This window comes from Battus philenor, unplaced genomic scaffold, assembly GCF_028537555.1.
Source record: "Battus philenor isolate CCGP_79_NKW_IND1 unplaced genomic scaffold, ilBatPhil1.0.hap1 SCAF_15, whole genome shotgun sequence".
NCBI classification, from domain to species: Eukaryota; Metazoa; Arthropoda; class Insecta; order Lepidoptera; family Papilionidae; genus Battus; species Battus philenor.
In genome coordinates, this window is record NW_027181677.1 from 9947430 (window position 1) to 9970700 (window position 23271).

A 23271-nucleotide genomic window follows, 5' to 3' on the forward strand; every position below is an offset into this window, starting at 1 on the left:
TTGCATTTCACCCATGATATATATCAAAAACATCACTAAGAACTGCAAAGAAAGCGCACCTGACTCGTCCGCGATGCATAGGCCTTTTTATAGATACATCTACTTTTAATTATGGAAACCAAGCATGTACAACTGTTTCTCTTTTTCGCTATACAATAAAGTAATTTTTTATTAATAAAAAAAACATATCAAATAACTGAATTTTACAACAGAGGATTAATGGAAACAAATTATTATACCTAGAATTTTTTTATTAGAAATAAACAATATTTACTTTATATGTATACAAATTCCTAAGAGATTTTATGCAGTTCATGTATAAGTTTAAGTAAAATGGACTCATATTATATTTCTTATCCTGTAGAACGTCATGAAAAGTTTTTGTTACTTTTGCTGCCATCTGTTGTTGAAAAGTATTAAAAGGAATAACTGCCCTCTTGCGTCAAATAGCAAGACTAAGACAAATAGTAGTTTCGCAAGCGCTGACATAACTTTTCACAAAAGAACAAATAAGTATGTATAATAAAAATTATTATTTTCACGATAGATGGCAAAAAATTATTTTAAATTGTCTTAATTTTATTCGTTTTTGTACACTTTTCCAGTAATAATATTATGCTAGTATAGTTCTAGTCTATGGCAATGCTAAAGGAAAATTGAAATTATATTACATAACTTCATACATGTAGGTTAAGCCAAATTGGTTTTTTAGAAATAAATACGCGTGATTGAAGGACATTGTATCCAAAATTAATACGTTTTATAAATTACTTCATGAATTTACATACTTAACTACATTTTCTTCATTTAAATTGTCTTTAGTATACCTGATTTTAACATTAGTATACGAAGCTGCGGTGTCCGAGTGGTTAAGGAGATGGACTTGAAATCCATTGGGTTCTACCCGCACAGGTTCGAATCCTGTCCGCAGCGATTTTTTTATGCAAATTGAATTTTTAAAAGTTTTACATTTAATTTTTAAAAGTAAATTAAATTTATAAAGTAAATTTACTAAATGAATATTTTGGTCGTTGAACTTGAAAAAAATAACTTCTTTAGAATTTATTGTCTACCTAAAGTGCTCTTTAATCATATAACAAAAATAATTCATTACAGTATGTCAAAATAGTGTACCAATAGCCAAATCATAACTAAAAAAATTGGCATTAATGACAACAAAAATTATTTACGAAATACTAGGAATAAAAAAAATCAAGTAATTGACAATTTTTATTGAAATTGTTTGTTCATGATTTTTCAAAACAAAATCGTGACAAAAAGGGACTCCTTCGAGCCGGATTTGAACCAGCGACCTATGGATGTCAATGTTAATATGTACCTCTACAGTCCACCGCTCTACCAACTGAGCTATCGAAGGTTGTTAACTTTAGGTGAAATTTTGGAACATTTAAAAATGATTAAAAATATTATTTTGTTAACATTTTTATAATAACTGTTCTCATATTTAATTATAGCTTCATTATTTACAACATTCTCTATAGTTAATAAAAAGATTTTTAAGATTGCGACATATTTTTTGTGTTTGATATTTTTTAACAACGATCAATATGCAACAACATATATTGATAGTAACACATTTCTAAACTTTACTATATGCTTCTTTATTTTAAAAGGTCTTAGTCTTGGTCACGGTACAAGTAAATTTTTGTAACGGCATAATGATATAAAACTTATAAACTTAACTAACTAAGCTTATAAACTTATCCATTGGAGAGCCATATGTCCAGCATTTGACTTGCTACAGATGAAGTAATGATAATGATGAAAAACTGTTGCAAAGTATAATCTCTAATTCTATTAAAATAACACTAACATCAACAAAAACGTCAGAAAATAGACGCCCGTTGCAAGGCTTATGCCTCCTCCAAGAACCGCCACGACGACCAGTCTTGCGCTGCATGCGTCCGTCGACTTCCTGCAACCTTAGCTATGTCGTCGATCCACCAAGAGTTGAGCCCACGCCGCGTCTACAAATTCATTGTCACCTATTGAGAAACATTTTCATCTTTTTGTAAAGCAAAAGTATGTAATTATTAACTTCAGCTGGATCACATTTATGGAGCGGTAAAATTATAACACAGACTATAAATAGCATCAGTTGTTTATGGCCGATATATAAACTCGAACGTTACCTTGCCGACTTCTTACTACTGTTGTAACAATTCATCTAAAATGAATATTTTGATACTAAAATAATAATTCTTTATTCCTCATTTATATGGTCCTTAGCACAAAATAAAAAAAAATTAACCCAAAAAATTATTGCATCAGGCGATCATCTTTACCCTTCGACGACACATTGTTATCTTAATTTAACGCTTTCTTGTCCATCTTTGACCACTAACTCGCTTAATGGAACGCGATGATATAATCGATGATGAAGCACCCGGACGCAGTAGGTTTTTCTGTTCACTCTGACCCTCGAGAGACCTGGGTTATTATTCCCGGGAATCATTAGCCTGAATGACAAGACTAATACTCAAGGAATTCTTACACGCAGAAACCCTTTACATAATAACGATATATGATGGTTGTTGTTGAATTATTAGCTTTATTCTGGAAATCGCTTATAGATAAAACCACATTAGACAAAATCCCAGGACTTGTTAAGATAACTACGGCTGTTTTTGGCTCTGTAGTATTGGTCCGAAAGTAATTAATAATTTTTAGAAACCAGTCCAAGCCGCCTCCATAACTTCTTTTCTCTTTTATTAAGATAATAAGCGTCGTGTGTGTTAAAACCATCGTACTTGAAGAACGGCGCCTATTTACTTCTGTATTATTGTGGAGATAGTTCAGCAGCTGATATTAGTTCGGTTTCTTTGAACAGACGTATTTGTGTATATGTGTGAATGTGAAATGTATATGTGCGAAAAGAGATTTATACTTCTCTCCGACAAATCAAACATCTCAAAAATCCAAAAAGCTGTACAATAGTGTCGTAAAATTGTTATGGACTTTTGTATCGATTTTAGGTTGTGGAATGTTTCTATTAAAACCCGAATAATAGGTCATCAGTATCGTTACTAAGCATAAATGAAGTGCATTGCCATGACTCTCTCCACACCCATGGCCTCATACTCAAAAGGAACCTCGCAAAACCCTTACTCTACAGATTATTTATTGATTAAATATATTATTATTTAATTAATAAATAATCTATATTATTATTAATAAAATATTGTATTTAACACATCGAAGTAATCAATTGTCTCAATTCTAACAATGACCCGTGTATGCAGGTCTTTTTTAGAAGCTATAATAACAGTGACAACCATGATAAGAACTATTTGTATTTAATACGATTTCCAAGTTGTAATTCTAATAAAAATATTAATAATAGTGCTACTATTATTTACGCTTTTATATTTAGTCGTACTTCATATAAAAATCCTGGGAAAGCTCTGCAAAGTGGGGGTCGTGGAAACAAAATCGGCCGATTCTCCCCTCATCTCGCCGTGCACATGCCTAAGGCGTGGTATTGCGCTTTCGGTATCACTATCTACAAATGTTCAGACGTACATACATAGGTGTAAACAAAGCAATTTTTGACTTAGTTGTTTGATTGCAGTAAAAAGATACAAACAACTATGTACTTTATTGCGAAGACAAGTATTATTATAATTACAAAATTCTTGCTAAAAGTGTAACAATATTTTGTTTACGATATTTTAAATATGTTTTACTAACTTTCATCCATAGATTTAATAAAAAAAAGTTGTTTTACTTTACAAGTGTACAAGGTTAGATTTATAAATACAAATAATCATGAAAATACAAATTTAACAGTGTACAGATTGGTTGGTTACGGGTGTAAAAAAATTAAAGGGGTAAATGTCCACCTATTTCCAATCACCTTAACCTTTCTGTAAAGAATGATACTCTGAAATATGTTACATTACTTATTTTTTCTACAATAATTTATTAGGCCAGTAACTTATGACAGTACTAAGCCTGCAGGGATAAATAGAAAATAATCATTAATTTTATTAAGTAGTAATCTGAATTAAAACAGCTTATGTTTTTAAATTATCATTGTGTTATTTTTAAATTATGAAACTATATTTTAGGAAAAGTGACATCCTTTCTTTCCATGGGAGGTTGTCATCGACGTTGACTTTTCAGCTCACAAACGCCCACTGCAAGGCATAGGGGGACACCCAAAGATATCTATAGAAGACACCATAATCGCTACGCTTGGCTGGCGGGTTGGCAAATGCATTGTTGCATTATGGTTGGCAGAGGACACTGCCATCCTCTGAGAACTTGTTTTGTGAGCAGTTTCAATCCTTTATAATTAATACACAAAGTGTGAATTATATAAGATAGTATGTCTACAATAGCGACTTACAATCGCAAGTTTCAGTCTTCTACCGCTGGGCAACCACTGCCTATATACAGTGTGTGGGTGGTGATATTTGACATATACATTCACCCTTTTAAAATTTATTCACCTAAAATGAGCAATCCTGTATTTAAGACTGTTTGTGTGTGTTTGATGTTTATTTGATTTTTATTATCTGTGTGATTTTTTTTTATATTGATGTTTATTATCTGTGTGAATAAATATTTACGTTTGTGTTCAACACTGCTCGATGAATTAAATTCAGAACCACCTAACAAAAGAGAGAATATTTAGATGTCAAATTGAATATTTTATATCCGATTGGTTTATTTCCGGTCGATCTATTTCAACCAGCGCGAATCTGACTTAGCGACTAACAGGGCACTGACCGCCGGTATGCAAACACTCTTGCCGAAAATACACCACTACAACAAATACTATTAGGAAATTTCCATTGATGCTTGACTGCAGTTGAACTCTTTTGAAGGAACACCTTAACTTATAAATTTTCGTATATATCACGTGTTCTTATGTAATTGTGATTTGATTAAATCACAAATAGCGCATTTCCAAAGGTATTTGTTGTACAACATGTGCTATTTTGCTAACAAGCTTCAGTATTTTGAGAAGAATGCAGATTCTTCGTGAAAAAACATCTGATAAATGTGTAACCCTTAATAAAGAAAATATAGATTATGTATTAATTTTATTTCTTTTATTAAGTATGAATAAAATGAACTTCATTCGTAACAAAGCTTCACGGCTCATTTACGTAACCTTTCAAATCATTAAAACTTTAAGAAGTTTATATCATTGCCTTCAGCCCCAAGACACAACTGAGGCTTGACGTCATCAGTATCATAGCACAGCCGCCGATGCTTGTGCTATTGTCAAACACATATTTAATTACCAACGTGTGCAGTGCGGCACGCGCGATTAGCTTCACAAATTGGCGTAACGGTTAAAATTATGTTGAGCTATTTATGTCTTTAACGCTCAAAAAATAAGATATAAAATTGTATAATTGTAATTTTTCGGTTATGACGTTCGTGAAAGCTACACATGGAGTGAATTTTGGCCGATCCTGTGTCGTATAGCGCATGCGCAAAGATCATTTTGCAAGCGCGTATTTCGTCAAAGTAAGGCGGCGCGCCGGCTAGCGCGCTCGCCCGCCATTAGGCTGGAGCCTGCCGCGTCTAATGAAATAATACAACATTTAAATAAAAAGATGTCTAATCCAGTGCTAACTAAAACTGTGTGACAGATCAACATGTCAATTTATATAAGTCCTTTCATTTCTATGTGAGAGCGTTAGAAACGTGTCTTCCTTTGTATGTTTCGCGATTGACTGATTACGAATGTGCACCGATTGTTTTGATGAGGTATGTATTAAGTTTAAGGCCCAAGGTCGTCCTTGGACAATGGCGATTTAAGGCCTCACGGCATATGGTCATATGTAGCAAATTACTTAGCGTGACTCTCTTAATTATCGGCAAATCATTGCTTTGTTTTGATGACCTTACCTCCGATTGTTGGTTTATATGTATATTAGTTTTATTACTAACTAATACACTTAAATTAAATATAAATAAACACGTGATAAATTATTATATTGTTCAGTAAGAAACAATTATTTGATTTTATTAAATAAAACCTCTACGCAGTAGAATGCTTATATCGTAACCGTAAATGGTTTTCGGCTATCTAACGTGACTTTAAAATTTATGTTTAAGCGTGTACGTGTAAAATACTGAAAAAGAAAAGCCTGTAATTTTTTTTAAATAATCTTTCGATGATGAATTACTTGGTTGTGAATAAAACGTCACATGAAAATATAGTGCGAAAATAAATCGTATATAAATTTAATTTTATATGTAATCAATATTTTCGATCTTGTTCTTATACTAGTGTTTACTGAATAATTGAGATTAATTCAACAATTTAAAAATAGATGATGCAATACGCGGTTTTAAAATCACTCAATTGCCCTCTTTGTCCTTATAGAAACTACGTAGGATTTCTTGTAATAAATTCTAATTTGAATTTTACTAGAAACGTATGACCAATGTTACGATTCACTGGGCCCTTGCGAGTTTTTAGTTTTCATGAGATTTGTATAATTTCTATCAAATAACATTTGTTAGGCTTCTTCGATTAAAATAAATCATCGTGTGTAGTTTAGTTATTTTATATTATATAGTGAACAATAATTCTTAAATTTTATTGATTTCCTTAATTTTAAAAGAATTAGAATAGGTATATTAATAGTATTAGGAGGACCGGAAAGTAACGTCGTTTCTTTCGACATATCTTACAGAAAAAGAGATTAATTTTTACCGCCCCGGAATTGAACATTTATATACTAGATGGTAAAAGGTTGTTAATAACGAAGGTGAATATAATGTTGATTAGAAACAAAAACTTGTTAAAAATGTAGTTTTGTGAATTTAACTTAAGAAAGCGACATTACTTTCCGGACTCCCTAATATTTTAGGTGTATATTATATATCTTGTATTCATATATTTTTTTTAAATTAATAGGTAATAAAGTTAAACGTTGTTTTTTTTTTAATTTAACGTTTTTCGTGTGCTTGTAAAAAATAAAAGTAACCATGGACTAGAATTATTAAGATGAACGATGCGTACAATCCCCAGACACGGACGTCTCTATCGAAATCCTCGAAAACGGGAAATGTCGTATCTCTATGGATTTAGACTCTTACCTGTAATCATTATATACGAGCGTACTTCAAGAAATCGTGAAATACTTTCGGGTGATCTGACTTTTATTGATTTAAATGGACGGGAATCGTCGTGAACTTTGAGAGACAGCTTTTTATATTAAGACGATCGGCTTTTTAAAAAAAATTTTATATAAGAAGATCATTAGTCATTCATAGTTTAAGCAATGACTAAGATAGCACCATTAATTTATGGTTCAATTCGCCAGACTTTTTAAGGCTCCTTAAGGAATTTACTAGTTGATCAAAAAGTTACTGTTATTACATTGAGATTTTATTTTATTAGGGGTTGTACAGGCTTATATATCTGTTTTTGTATCAAAAGCTTACACGAATAATGGACCATTTTGATTGTTGATTAATTGAGAACCTCCTTGAGGCTTTTATTAAACGCCGCCCAATGGTTCTTGAACTTTTATCGCAAAGCACTTACCTGAATTAGACTTTTAAGTCTCTGTTTTATCTTACCTATGAAGTTAATTTTTATTTTATATATACGATGATTGTTTATAGATGTAAAAGCTTTATAGGGATGTATGTATAGCTTATTTGGCAACAAAAAGGCTTTAATAAAGCATTGACACCTATTTTGAAACAATCTGTATAAAATTATTTCTTTGAAATACATATGTGACGTTAGTTTTTTATTGGCATGCTACAGGTCATTTACTTCTAGCAGTACAGATATGAATAATAATTATTTTTAATGTATAGTAATTCGAAATTTGAAAACGCCTTTTCTTACTATATAGCAAGTATTATTACGTTATTTATTACTACTGAAACCATTGATTTTTGGACCGCGTTCACTATACACTAAATGGGCTGTAGATTTACCCCTTGATAGCATTTACATCTATATATAATACTTTATAGTCTATCTTTATTTTATACATAAACCAATTTTAGGTAGTTATTTATATATATTAAATAATAGACTCGGTTTTATTTATTTTTTATTTTAACTGGTTATTTCGTTGCGTAAGCATGTTTTCTATCCTTAACTTTTAATCAAGTCTTCTTTCTAGAGTAAACATCAGAATGAACTTTGACCTTATTTGTGAAGTTTTATTTTTCCGCATCTAAACTTGCTTCTATAATGTGTCTTCTCGAAATTTCTTTTCATTTAATTAGTTTGAATCACTTAGGCTACTCAATGATTCGTAAATAATAATTATGTCAAAAATTAATTAAAAGTTATTAGTCCTAAATATGATTATGGTTTAAAGAGATATCGACAGGCTTCCATTTCAAATCGCTAAAATCGTTGAAACGTAAAGATTACTTCAAAAATAGTCCTTCACGCTTATCAACGAAGTTTTAATTTTGATTTTCAAGTGACTAAACTCGTAAATCAAGAAATTGGTTTGAATAGTAGAAAATAAAACTTGTCTTCTGATCAAACTAAACTCTTTTTATTTTTCTTTTAAATACTTTATAAGCATATTGGTTATCTATATATATTGAAAATGTTAAAATGAAGAAAAAAAAATAATTGAATAAATCCATCAATGTCATATCAAACCTGTACACTCAGAATAAAATTTGAATTTTTTTGGAACCAATACTATGCTGTAAGGTTTTTTTTTTTAACAAAGTAAAACATTTTCTTAACGGCATTATTGAAAATGTGCAAATAAAATCTTGTACAAAAAGTATGTGACACTTGCACTGCAATTTTTAAAAAGTCACAAAGTGAACGCGTGCCTACATTTGTTTACAATTAATCTCACTTCGAACATCATTGGGAAGTCCACAAGTTGCCTCAAGTTGCCACATAATGACCAAATGGCTGCTGAACTAATGGCCACCGGTGATTCTAGGTTCTAAAGAGTCGACAGACGGGCAAACACAGCGAAGGATTTCTACCTTCAAGGTAGACAAACGTTCTTTGTCGTCGAAAGACACTGGATGCAGGCTTCAAACTGCTACTATTGTAAATGTAAATCTATGGAGGAGGCCCATATCCAACAGTGGACGTTCTACCACTGAAATGATGGTGTTGAACGCCTTTAACATGAGTCACTGTTGTTCGAACTAATAGCTAAGAGCTTGGCACAGAATCTTTACCCCTCTGCGACCTACATTCATGTACAAAGACGGAACAATCGCAGCAAAGATAAACAGTAGAGTGCAAATGGAAGCCATCCGAAATTAAAAATCCACATTTTGCAATGCGCTAAAGAGAATTTATAAACATTTGTCAACGGCTCCATCACTTATTCCCTAACGGTTCTGCTATTCTTCCATTACTAATTTAGGTAGTAGCAAGAAATCTTAAATAATTGAGTAACTGTAAATATTAAAAGTAATTTATATATTGAATTTTCCACCTACGTACAGACTCATCACGATATCCCTGGAACCATAATGCATAGAGACATGAAATTTCGTATAAATTACTCTTTTGCAGGGTTGAGGTGGGATAAGAACGGAAAAACCTCTTGAACTAAACTTCTTGTAAGTAATTTGGTCAGTTATATTTTTTAGGCTTGTTTAAAATTGTTAAAAATAGATTTTATGAAATTTCACATATGCACATATATTAAAAGGGGGTTATTTAATTGCACGGTTACTAAAAAAAAACACTGTTAAAAAGTTGAAGAAGAATTGCATTGGCTGTGTTAGCCTCCCTCTATTGGGGAAAAGCTTCGAAATGTGCCGTAATAAATCCATCAGGCGATAAGATTTTGGTCACCGCATTATTGTTTATGTTTTGTTTTTTTTTTTCTTGACAGACAGTTTTCGCACAAACAGTGGGAATATTACATCATCATCAACGTATCATTCACAGTAGGTCCACTAGGTAGGCCTTCGCCATAGATTTAAGCGAATTTCAGCGTCATCCGACGACTTTAACAAGGTCTTTTGTCCACCTTGTGTTTGGCCGTCATGTTAATGAAATTCTCCTAATTTTTTGTAAACCTCATGGATTTAAATTGTGTAAAAACACGAGTAATTGATAACAGTCTTGATGAAGTTTGAATCTTTTATATAGCACACAACCTATATACCCATTCTTAATACACACAATTCTAGTTCAGTATATAAATATGCCATTCAACTGGAAAGGTTAATTCAGAACGGAGCCGTTCGCGGGTTTAACATTTCTATTGTGTGAAGCGTTCGTTTAATAACTGTTCCCGAAGTGCTTACAAATACCTTTGATATTTATGCGAGTTATTAAGGTTAGGGGCGTGTTCTTTATAAAGTCTTTAAACGTTTGCTCATGACTAGTAGAAAATAAATGTGAGTATTAATTGTTAAAAATCGTTAATATCATATCATTATCGTTATTCTATTCCATAGGAGATCCACTACTGGACAAAGGCCTCTCCATTGACTTAAAACAAGACCGGTTAAAAGCAGCCATCATCTAGTCTCCCAACGACATTAACAAGATTTGTCTGTCATATACCTGCCGAAAATTCTTAAGTGATAAAATATAATACATTATAAATAACAATTCTTCATTTATTACTTTTTAGTTTGATTGAGAAAAAAAAAACTCAAACGCAGTCTTTATCAAAATAGATTAAAAGATAGATCATAAAATAAAGCAGCAAATCCATGGTTTTGGATACTTTTTTAGTTTAAATTCCTTACGATCTGAATTAAAGATAATGAAAAAAAAAGCGAGGAAGGAATTTATCCAGGTAAATTTGAAAAGAATAAAACATGGAAAAACTTACGCGGCTGGGTAGAGCATTATAATACAAACAATTTAATTTTTTCATTAAACTACTTTTATTAAACAAACTAGAAGTTTTATATAAACTTCTTTATTTGACAAATAATATTATGTAATCCATGTATGTCTAAAATATTAATTAAACTAAATGTGATTTATTCACTTATTCTTGAATTAGATCGAAATGATTTTTTATGTAAAATACTTAAAACAGAGTTTCCGAAAAATCTATTTTATTCTTTTTAATTGAAATTGTCTGATAAGCTGGTTTACTTATGGAAGTTCTCTTTGCTTGATAGATAAAATGTTTAGTTCAATATATATATTAGATAATTGGTATACAGTTTGAAATCTTACATAAGTTAAGCGTTTGTATTATATTATATATTTTAAAATTAATCAACCGAATGTTAAAAACTTCCTGTATGTCGGCAAAAAGAACTATTTTATTAGTATCTTTCGATGTGTTTTAGAAAAACAAAGAAGAAAAGAAGGCAGTGAAAAGTAGCAAAAACAATTTCTATTAATTTTAAAGCCATGTGTGAACCTAAAGTTTGAAAAAATTCTTGTACTCTTTTATATAATTATGCGTAAAAGACTTTATTGGTATCTATCTCATCACCGTTGCTGGACATAGAGCTCCGCAATATATTTTTAATAAGACCCATAGAAAGTGGCATGCAATCTTCGTCTCTCGACAACCTTAACAAGGTGGTCTGTTGTGTATATTCTGGACGATGATTCTATACTGCGCTTGCTGTTACGTGTTCTCCACTCTAGAACCGCAGCCTTCGGCAAGCTCATCATTCACCACCAGGCAAGTCATTCACCACCAAGTGTACACTTGGTGGTGAATGACTAATTCCACTCATAACGCTCTGCTACATAGAATTTAGTAGTACAAAAAACTACGCTTGTGATCATTGAGAGAATATGTTTTGTTAGACCAGTAATCATATTAGTTACAGTAGACATGATTATATTGGATATAGCTCCCCTCCCCCCTCCTAGATTTTCTATATGAGCATTCGAAAGCGGTCTGCCTCTAGGTTCGGCTGACGACATTAACCAGATCGTCTGTACAACATGTGGTTGGACAGACATTGGTAATTTTTCGCTGCGCTTGCTGGTTCTTAGTCTTCATTCCATAACCTCAAGGTTTAACCCCAGTTTTTTTCATTTTCTTTTAAGCCAATAGGCGCCTACTGCTAGGCATAGGCGTACCGCGTAGATAGTCACAGTAATACGCTGACTTCTCACGATCCTTACTATATCATCGATCCACCTAGCGGAGGGCCTACCCACGCAACGTCTACCACCTCGTGGTCGCCAATCGAAAACCTTTCAGCCCCACCGAAAATCGGTAGCACGTACAGTGTGTTCCACCCACTGCCACTTCATACGAGAAGTTCTTCGAGCTATGTCAGTGACCTTGGTTCTTCCGCGAATATCCTTATTACTGATTTTGAAATCCGACCATGGATCTCCTCAAGTTTACTTATCAAAAATTTCTTTCATTTACTATCAGACATAATCCTTGTTTGTCTCATCTCTAAATGCGTTTAGCATTTAATTTTTACACGATACACGATTTACAACCACAAGATAACAAAGTCAAACTTTTGTGTTAAACAAAACAAATATCGCGTAGAGTTTCGATTTCTAAACTTCGTATAGATTACATCGTACACTGCGTGCTTCCGGGGAAGGTTTCTGTTAAAGGAAAACCAACAAACGCACCACATACGATGCTTTTGATGTATAGAAACCTTTGCGATAATTAGTACGCCCGAGTTTACTTCGCTTTATAAAGAAACTTCAACCAGCTAGCATCCACATGCGACTCCTGTGGCGTGGAGAGGATATCTAAGGAGTTTATCACCAATAACTTGGTTTTTTAAATAGAAAGTACCAAAGTAAATGTTTTTTATGTGTTGCTTTCGAAAGAGTAACTGTTGGAGATTTCAAAATTAAAATGGCAATTCGATGGATTTATTTTGATAATCCTGATAATGAGTTTTAATGCTTCCAGGAAGAACAGACCATTAACAAAAGATATTTAAAATGAATAGCATATTATTACAGCATACAAGAGTTTTTAATCAATAGGAATGTGTGGAACTTGGTGTGTTGACTCATTTGCAGATTTGATATAAAGTTTTAAAGTCAATCATTGTTAGATTTTATTTAAAAAATCATCTTTTTAATTTGTGTCTCTTCTAAGCAGATTCGTTCAAGCTACTCCTTATATTGTTAAAATATTCGACGTTTTAAAAGTGCATGCAAATGCGTACTTGTTTTAAGATATTTTGAATTTATTATTAAAGAAAATGCTTTTCTCTAGTCGTTATTTCACTATAGTAAAAAAAGTTAAAGCTATCTATTTAACACTGCACTCGGTCTTTATAACTCACAATGGCCTAACCGCGATGGATTCGAAATGTGACCAATATGCGGACGTGTGTAATGTCCGCGGTTGTTTGGCGCGCTGCGGCAGTCCCGGAGGGCGGTGCGGCGTGACGTCATCGCCCCCTCCCCTTGGCCGCTGTCCATAGCCCGGCAACTGCTTGTATAGTTAGGATCAGAGTAATTTACTGATTGTCACAAGATTATTGCATTATCATGCAAAAGCATACTGAAATCCGATTCTACCTATCCAACCTCCGCGATAAACGTATTTTCTGTTGACCTGTTTATGCACCAAAATCAAAATTTGACAACAAATAAGCCAACTTCGCAATCACTAACTCTGTTTCTAGAATTTGTAAGCTGAAGAGTGTACGGTAAGTGAAGCAAAAACGACATCATAATCAAGCACAAATAAAATAATCTAATTGTATGTTGAAAGATAAATAAATAAAACATATGAACGAAATAATGCCTGAAAGAATTTAAATAATAAGAATTTCTTTATTTTATTTTTAAGCAAGCTATCATTGAAAATACGGTATAAAACAATTTGTATATATCTCTAAGTATATATAGCATGTATTACTTAAAAATATATATTTAGCCAGTAAAAAAAAATAACCTTTAGGTACTGTGAAATATTAAAATTTAAAATTCATAAGAACCGAACCGTAATGAAAAATAGTCAAATCTTATATTAATTTTACAGTTACTATTCTTGAAGTTTTACTTAATGTAAGTAAAACTTTTAACTTAGCAGACTAAGTTATTTGCTCGTTCACTATCAGAGACGGATTTGAAGCAATGGAATTGAGTGAGGAGTAACACCCTTGTTATGAAGTTACATCATTGCACTTTATACAAGCTACTTTCTACCGGTGTTATAAATCTATGGTGGAAGCCTATGTCCGGCTATGAACGTCTTACGGCAGAAATGACGATGATAACATTAAAAAAGGTGCAAATATTAATGTCATATTAAATAAACTACACATTGCTGAGGCCAATATTTAAAATTTATTTTAACGATCAAAACAACAAAATTGTTTGTCGTAAAGTTCACGTTTGATTGTATCGGCCTTTGTAATGTAAATTGCCACTAATCGAATTTGGGACGCGTTCCGAATTTAAATACGGGTAGCTGTTAAATATGGGATGAAAACATCCATAACGTTTCATTCTTTTGGTTTATTAAAAATAATCTATATAAATGAAATTAAATGACCGAATGTATTCAGATCGGTACGAGGTGGGCTTTTTATTTAATATTATAGGCACGAAAAACAGAGAAGTTTTGTAAAATAAAACAGTTGTTGCGAGGAAAATAAGATTATTAGATTATAAATCATGTAGTAAATCAAACACTGTTCCCTTGCTGTAAACATCGGTAATTTAACTAAAAAAAAAGGCGTCTCAGGACGCCGTACGTCTGAAATTCGTTACATTTAGTTATTTTCTATTGGACTACGACATAACTTTAACTTTTGACAGAAAAAGGCTGTCAGGGCAGCTAGTATAGAATAGTTTTTGATCCAATCTCTGCGTTATCCTATTAGGTGACGTAACTGAATTATTGGTATTTATGTCATACAAAATGAATGAATTTTTCGTCTAATTTTGCTATTCGTAGGAGTATTCCGAACGAAAACTGTTAATTAAGAGGGAGCTACTTTCAATCAACACGTACCCATTACGTTTTAGGCGGCGTTCTATCTTTTGTCTTTTTTTGCGCTTTTGCATCGTGAAAATCTCCTCTGAAAAGTGTAGGGAGCTTTTTATTACTGGCCTTTTGACGACACACTGTGTTTTGTGTTAATGTTTGCAGCATACTTTCGCATGCAAATATCTTAGTTATTTTTAGTTTTACATTTCGAAATTACAAGTTTTTAACATTACTATATAGATATTAATTTGTGTTTACAATGATTTGTGTAGTACGTAATTGAATTAATTTCTACGAACAAATGTAAGCAGCGCCAGCGGATGGGTAAATTGCAGTGATAATGGGCAAGTTACATGGTCCGCAGAACAGATGGCCGATGGCGCTTTAAGGTTCTGGAGTAGAGACCACGGACCAGCAAACACAGCGAAAGATATCTATCCACAAAGTGGACAGATACAGGCCGCTTCCAACCGCTCCTATTGAAAATCTATGAGAGAGGCCTATGTCCAGACGTGGGCGCCCTATGCTTAAATGATGATGATGAATTGAATGGAATTAGTCATCTGATTGTCTTTTAAAAATGAACTCCTTGATTGCATAGATAATATTTAGAGAACATTAAAAATAATCTACACCGCCAATTACTAGTTACAATATCATAAACCGCAGGATACTCGCGTCTAAGATCGATAATTATATTTACCTGTCCGCTGTACATGTAATGATTTTATAACCTTTTTTTCCTTTTAAAGGTCGCTTACTTTATGGTTACTGCGTACGATAAGCAAATTCGCCTCTATCTAGTAAATCATTGTCTTAATTTTCTGCGACATACATTTTTTTAACATCCATTCTATCTGCAGTTTTGTTGGCACTCGTTCCACAAGATAAAAATCTTGTAATGGCGGGAGTGGTAATAAATAAAAAAAATGGTCTTTAATATCGTGACTTTAATTACATGACTTGAATTTAAACATCATTTAACTTTCAAGATAATTAATTAGATGTTTATGATTTTAATACGATTACTTCAATGGTATAAGTTTGTAACATTTTTGGTTCAATAACACCTTATGTGGTGTATAACATTTTACTTTTTATTTGTACATCTTGTTTCGTTGTGGTACAAATTCAGTACATTGAATATAGTAAGATCATATAATTTTCGATGATAATATTTTAGTAATCAAATCAAGCTGTAATAAATGTGACTCTTGCGTCCATGAAGCATTCTAAAAAAGTCTCCCCCCAGCTCGGTGGAATGAATAATGTACCAGGCTGAGCTGAAATTCCTACGAAAGCCCATAAGCTTATTTACTGCAAAATGATTTCGGCTGACCACTTTTTTACTTCAAAATCGGTGAAGCTGTAAATACCAATATTGGCATTTGTCCATAACAAAAAAATCATAAACAAGTAATTGATAAGTGCTACTAAAACCTCAACATGATCAAAATTTCGAATGTATCACACAAGATACCATAAGAAATTTTACACGGTGAACGTATAAAATAAAACCTTATATCACACATAATGTTAAAAATCCGTAAGAATGTTACAAAACTGACGTAATAACCGTTTCGCGAACCTAAGCAAGTTATCCGACGGAGCAATCAAGCGGAATTCATCTCGTTCGCGCCTCGTCGCCGGAGGTATTCGGGAACAAATGACGTGTAACAACATGAGCTGATATTACGCCTCCGTACGATGTTATATAATTTCCTACAATTACGATTCATTTACATCATGTTACTCCATTGACGTAGTTCAAATTCTTGATACATTTTTTTATCTTGTCGTGACATGGGTAGAAGTTCGGGTTAATATTTTCACCGGTTATTCTTTAAGAAGTTTCAACAAGGTTCAACCGGTTGGCGATTAATGAATTTTTTTCAAGTGACTTGAACTGCTGCTCAAGTAGCATTTGCCATTCCGCGGGTTCGACGGTGTAAGACTCAGAGAGCGCTTAGCCTAAAACCTCTTTTAAAGTAGCGATTCTCGAATGCTTGATCCACTTACTGAGGAACCTTCCCTCGCCGTAAGCACAACAGGCGATGACTAACCCTTCATGCAGTAACCAGTAGACACTACCACTGTGCTTTCACTAGTGTTTTTGTTACAATTATATAGATGGCGCTAATATTTCTTCTTTACGACTCTTAACTATTTTTATTTATGCCTATTAATATAAGTATTCACAATGCATTGCTTTTAGTTGGCAATTATATCCGAATAGTATCCAAACTACCAAAACTATAAATTTTAGTTGATTATCAATACTTTTTTGAATTTTGTATACAGAATGATTGGTCATAGTATATTATACTAACCTATCCTAAAATCTATGATTTTAAATATAATAAATAGTGTTTTTTATTTTAAAAAAATAAATATTTAAAAAAAGTTTTAAATATTAAGATGCTTTATATTAAAATTATATATTGTTTACTGTGTCTGTGAAAAATAAATTAATGTAACATATATCAGTGCGATCTCTTTATACATGTGATCGGAAAAGGGTGTAAAAACTTTACAGTTTTTTTCCCCTTTTTCCTTCAGCCATTCTGAACATTTTAAATGCGGCACTACATATGTTTCCGAGTTCCCAAAACTATGAACATATATACGACCTTATGCGTAAGATCGGTATTAATTATCCAAAATTTGTTACTAAAATCAATGTTATCTGTTGACAGTTCGTCGTTGTTCGGTTCGGAGTCGTGTCGGAAGACAAAAGATTTAATAACCCGTCCAAACACTGAAAAAAAATGTTTTACAAAGGAAGAAATGAACGAGACTCATTTTCCCGGGGTCGTGTTTACAAAAGAAAGTTTTTTTTTCTTTTTATTTACCGCGGTAAAGATTACAATGGTATCACGTGACCTATGTTGTTACGAAGGTCAGGTAATTTAGGTATGGGCTCATATTTTTATGTTTAAGCTTATGGCTATTTACTTACATGGACGTTTCATTATAAGCGGAAAGTCACATTTAAAATATAATATCGTTGAAATAAATAGAAATATTGGCATTTACAATTTTTTTTACAGCTTCACCGGGAGCAGAATGTAAAATGCAATTTATTTTTAATAAATACTTTAATGATATTAGTGTTAGAATTTGTTAATTTAAGAATAAACGAAAATCAATGGAAAACTGAGCAGTTGGACGCTGGTCTGGATGTTATATAGTATAGTATATTGTTATAAACAATTTACGATCATAAATACAAGTGAAAGAAATCAACTTTAAAAAACGAAATGTACACAGTTGTTCGATAATATTCGACTATTATGACCTTTTTTTTGTGGAAAAATCCTGCTTGGGTTACCCCTCCGCTGCGGGGGTAAAAGTGCGAAAGGGTATGCCGGACTCCTGCCGACTAAAACCCCAAGGATCTCTTTAACGCTTTTTGTTAAAACTACGGGAACGCTTTTGCATACTACCGTAGTTTCAACGGCGGTGGCCTAGTGCCTCAACTCCTTAGACTAGAGTTGCAGTCCCCCACCCATCATAAATACGCGGGATTTAATTCGCTTGCCATCGCAGTGCCAGGACATACTTGCGGCGGATCACCCCAGGTCCGTCGCCAGTTACTTTTATGACCTATACCGACCTGAGAGGGCTATTCCCGGGATACCTCTACGAAATAAAATCAAAGATCCGTAGATGATCCGCGGACCGGCAAGCGAAGCTAAGCTCGTCCTCCCACAAGACAGAAAGCCTTGTTAAAATCTTCTGAAGACGCAGGAGGCAGGTTGCTTTCAGTCGGTTCATTAGGAAATCTATCAGGGAAGCCTATGTCCAGATGTCCTATTCCACGACTGAAATAATCATGTTTACAATCTGTATTTATGTTATACGATTTAAAAGAGAATATATAAAATGTTCCTACCCATATTTTCATCTCTTACAATGCAATAAATTTAAGAATGTTTTAGTACCAATCTTTACAAATTTGCCCCTTTCCTGATATACATGAATAGTTTATACTATACGAATGGATTGTAAGTCTCCGACACAAAGTAGTTGAAACTGCTCAGAAGTACTTAGATAGTAGAATTCAAAGTATAACAATATAAATTATAATAAAGAATGCTATTTTACAAAATATCAAACTTTTTCTAGTTTCTATCAAAATGCGCCCTTCAGGTATACTTATTACGACGTATAAAAGTCACGATCACTTTAAATGATCACACGTGGACAATAATATGAAAAGGACGGATTATAGATAAGTAAACAGAGATGGTGTTAATAACACATTAAAAACATTTAATTGACACGCAGATTTACTACATAACTATAAATATGAGGCATACATACACGAAGCTAGTCAGAAAGTGATTTACATCATAACATATAATAATAATTACATCAAAACAAATGACGGTGTTCAAAATAGCAAACAACAGTTTCTTATATTAACTCTATTCATGGTCTAAACACCTCTATGATATATCAAGAGACGTGACGTCATGTTGTCTTTCATTTATTTGATAGCATGTTTCATATGCATAATCAGATTTTGTTACAACGTTTCACAGAGATTAAACTCAACTGTAAATAAAATAACTATTCAAAAATAAGTAAACAATAATCATAGCAATATCGTATCATTATAATTAAGTTTTTAAACTAAAATGTTAAAAAAGTAATTTTTTTTAATCCTCATTTATTGTCATACAACTATATGGCCAGCATTAAATATTTTAAATATATGTTTTTAATAAGAACTCTTCGAACGAGCTACGTTTTTATTTTTTGACAATCTATGTAATAATATTAAAATAAAATAAATTAATAATTTATGTATCAAATTCTGATCACAGATTTAAATATAAACGGCTACTTTTGGAAGCTTCTCACTATTTAGTAAGTTAATATAACTCGATTTTCTTTTTTCGAGAAAGTGGCTTTTCATTATGTCAAAAATCAATAGTAAGATGCATGCGACGCTCTTCATTGTTAGTTATTAATTCAAGCGATGTCGAGACAGTCGATTGATCCCGTAGCTCTAGGTGTCTGGGATAAACTAGTACGTAAAACCAGTCAGTCAAATCACATTTTAATAAATTAACAGTAAATAAAGGGATTTACAGCGAATCCTTGAGATTCCGTCTCTTTAAACGTAGTAACGAACTTCATGAAGATTCTTATTGTAAAGTAATACAGCTTATAATAATATATCGAAGTTAATCTAGAGAAAATGAAGACTCATTTTATTCATACTTTATTAATGGCCTAACATATTTGACACAAAAACTTGTTACACAAGTTGATTGGTTATAGGTGAACAAATTTTAAGAGAATATATTTACTCTCTTAAAATATAAAATATAAAGCTCATTTGCTTTCAATTAATGTATGGTTTACACCTTATCTAACCATCAATAGTTACAGAAATAATTAATATTTAGGATTAACAAATGTTTGCAAAATTTTTTTACTACATATTAATTACTATCGTTTACTTTCTGTCCCTGCAGACTTTGTACTGTTAGAAGGTATTTGCCTGAATAATTATAATACAATAGAAAATATAAATCAATTTAACATGTTTCAGAGTGATCACTTTAAACGATACTTTGAAACAGGTGTAAAAAGGGCTATACATTCACCCTTTTTAAGGCTTTTATAGCTTCAATTAATCATCCTGTATATGTTATTTTTCACAAATTTAAGCAATATTTAAAATAAATAATATTGCCGTTTTGCATGACCAGCGCCGGAAATGCTGCAGTTTCCGGTGCAGCCGCTCGCGTTCTATATTCCTTCCTGCATTTTGAAAGCTTTTATGTCATTGTAAATATATTGTCTATAATTTTGTTGTCATTTCGGTAAGAGCTTTCATGGAAAAATTTGCAAGAATCGCATATAACGGTGCAAAATTGTAGAATTAATAATCGTAATGCATTTTAAAGTGCTTTTGTATCGTAATTCGTCATTCTATAGTTACGTTGAAGTAATAAGATACTTCATATTACCACAAAGTAACTTAACTTATTTATTAAAACATAAAGTTGTTTGACATTTTAAAAGTTTAAATCAAATTACGCAAGTTATTCTTTTGGAAAATATTATTAATTACGTATATACCTTGCCTCCAAGTAGTAACTTATAATGTTAAAATAATCGTTGATTAAAAAGAAAGCGCGTGTAAATGCCTACTTGAATAAAGATATTTCGACTTTTGCGCAATATAAAAATCATCTATAATAACATATTAAAATGAAAAAATACATTATTAATAAGTCTCGCACTGTGCGAAACAGAAAACTTATTTACTTATATATAATTAAAAAATTAAATTGATGTGATCACTCTGAAATACGTTTTACCTGTTTTTTTCCGTTGTACCACAAGCTAATATAACCACTTCCGACTGTACGAAGTCTGTGAGGGAAGCTCCTAGTACAAATAGTTAAATACGCTTTTAGTTAGTGATATTTTATGCTGCTCGCAGCTCAGCACCAGAAAACAGATATAGTGTTATATAATACACGTTGTTTACATTAATTATATAGGAATGCCACTGCTCACAACTTTCCAAAGGATGGATACGCAGATGCCTATCAAACGTGGCAATTATGGTATATCCTCCCGTAGGTTTCTTCCGGGAAAGTCTTTTCCTTGCAGTACACGTCTTTGGGCTGAAGCAATGACGACTATATACATACATAATTCAGTCATTAGGTGATGCATGTCAAGTCTTCAGAAAGTATCACCATAAATTTATTTTGTTATGTGTATCTTGTGGGTTCATTGTCGATATCTATTTCACTTTATTCGCCTGGGATTAGAATGTTTGTACTCCACAAATTATATAAGATTATTACTAACACGTGTCAACGCTTTAAAAGAGTGAATATGTAGCTCATTTCTTTTCAATGGTACACCCTCACTGTAAATCAATGAAATCAGAAATAATAAATAAAATAATATATAAACCTTGTCAAAATTCAGATTACTACGTGCAGTATTATTTATTATCAGTCCGTGTAGAGTTCATATTGCTACAAGTATAACGCATTTCAAAAAAGATTCAGAGTGATAATCATATGATCACAGCGTAATTGGAAATAGGTATCACATTAAACCTTTTAAAACTTTTACACCTATAACCTTGTAAATTTTAAAAAAATCAGCTTGCCTTAAAACAAATATCTTTATTAATTTACGATTCACTTTTACGAAAATAGTTTTAATTCAACTACGAGAAACGATTAAAGAAATTCAAATATTTATTCAGCCAATTTTCTAATAAAAATGCATCTGGCAGGCAAAAAACAGAAAAATGTAAAAATAAATCCAACAAGTTAGAAAAGTAGCTTTTAATTTGTTGGTTACAGTGGAATAACTCGTGGGACGCTACTCGGCCTCGCTCTGGAACTAAATAATATTTTTGCTCCATCAAAGTTAATTTTGAACGCAGCGTCAAAAGCCTTATGAAGTTTGTAACTTTAAATAATTGAAAATGAAAACAAACTCCAAGCAACGCAAACATTGACTAGATGAAACACGTAATATATTTGTTTAAGGTTTCGCGGGTAGAAAATCGTATAGCATTTTAGTAGAAAAATATTTGTGTATATACAGGCGAACGTATTTGTGCATGTAAATAAATATATTGCTTTTGAGAATATATATTCGAAACAAAAATGTCTGCTGGTGAAAGTTATTTTGGATATGGTTTGTTTTTGCCAACAGGCCAATAACAGCACAAACTCAGGCAAGGACTACAAAAAACTACAAGCAGGAGCAGACAGTAAAAAAATAATTATTTTTAATATATAGCAGTCTGAATTTTGACGACGATTTTTTATTGCCTTATTTTTATTTTACTATAGCAGTAATGTCACTCTGAAAAATGTTACAATAATAATTTTTACTATTGGTATTCGACAGACCGATATATTATTATTACGTTATTTATTATTTTTAAAAAACATTTATTTTTGGATAGAGTGTATCATACATTAATTGATATAAAATAAGCAATACATTCATAAATTTAACCTTATACAGCCATAATCAATTATCTTGTATAATAGCAGCATTAACATGTCTTTAAAGTAGACGAAATATGAGAACATTCAACACAACAGTAAAAATCGTGTATAAGGAAAAGTGATTGTATAGCAAGAATAAATAGGCGCAACAAAACGAAAGCTCTTGAAGGCAACGAATATTAAAACATCCCTGTGCGATGTCAGTGATTCCGCTCGTCATTTCGCGCATGAGCGGATCACAAAGACCGCCAGAGATTTGCACCGTACTTTAATATCATCCCATGATCTTTGTCGTTTTTAAATAAATATTTCCCTTTTAATTGTTTTTCGAATAACATTGACATTACAAGTTAATACAATCTAATATAATTCAAACTTGCATTAAAATT

General features: G+C 32.2%; 1 protein-coding gene and 2 non-coding genes across 3 annotated transcripts in view; 2 read left to right on the plus strand and 1 right to left on the minus strand.

The window, feature by feature from the left end:
• Positions 1-851: 851 nt before the first annotated feature.
• TRNAS-UGA (transfer RNA serine (anticodon UGA)) lies at positions 852-933 on the plus strand. Its single transcript has one exon. It is a non-coding gene; the product is annotated as a tRNA-Ser (tRNA).
• A 352-nt stretch (positions 934-1285) lies between these two features.
• On the minus strand, positions 1286-1378 carry TRNAY-GUA (transfer RNA tyrosine (anticodon GUA)). Its single transcript has 2 exons — positions 1342-1378; positions 1286-1321 (listed from the first exon to the last, which is right to left on the minus strand). It is a non-coding gene; the product is annotated as a tRNA-Tyr (tRNA).
• A 4324-nt stretch (positions 1379-5702) lies between these two features.
• LOC137918856 (neurofilament heavy polypeptide) overlaps positions 5703-23271 on the plus strand; it is a 92172-nt gene continuing 74603 nt past the window's right edge. The window contains exon 1 of the mRNA XM_068761783.1: positions 5703-5748. The gene's annotated coding sequence lies outside the window, so the exon portion shown is untranslated. The remainder of the gene's footprint in view (positions 5749-23271) is intronic.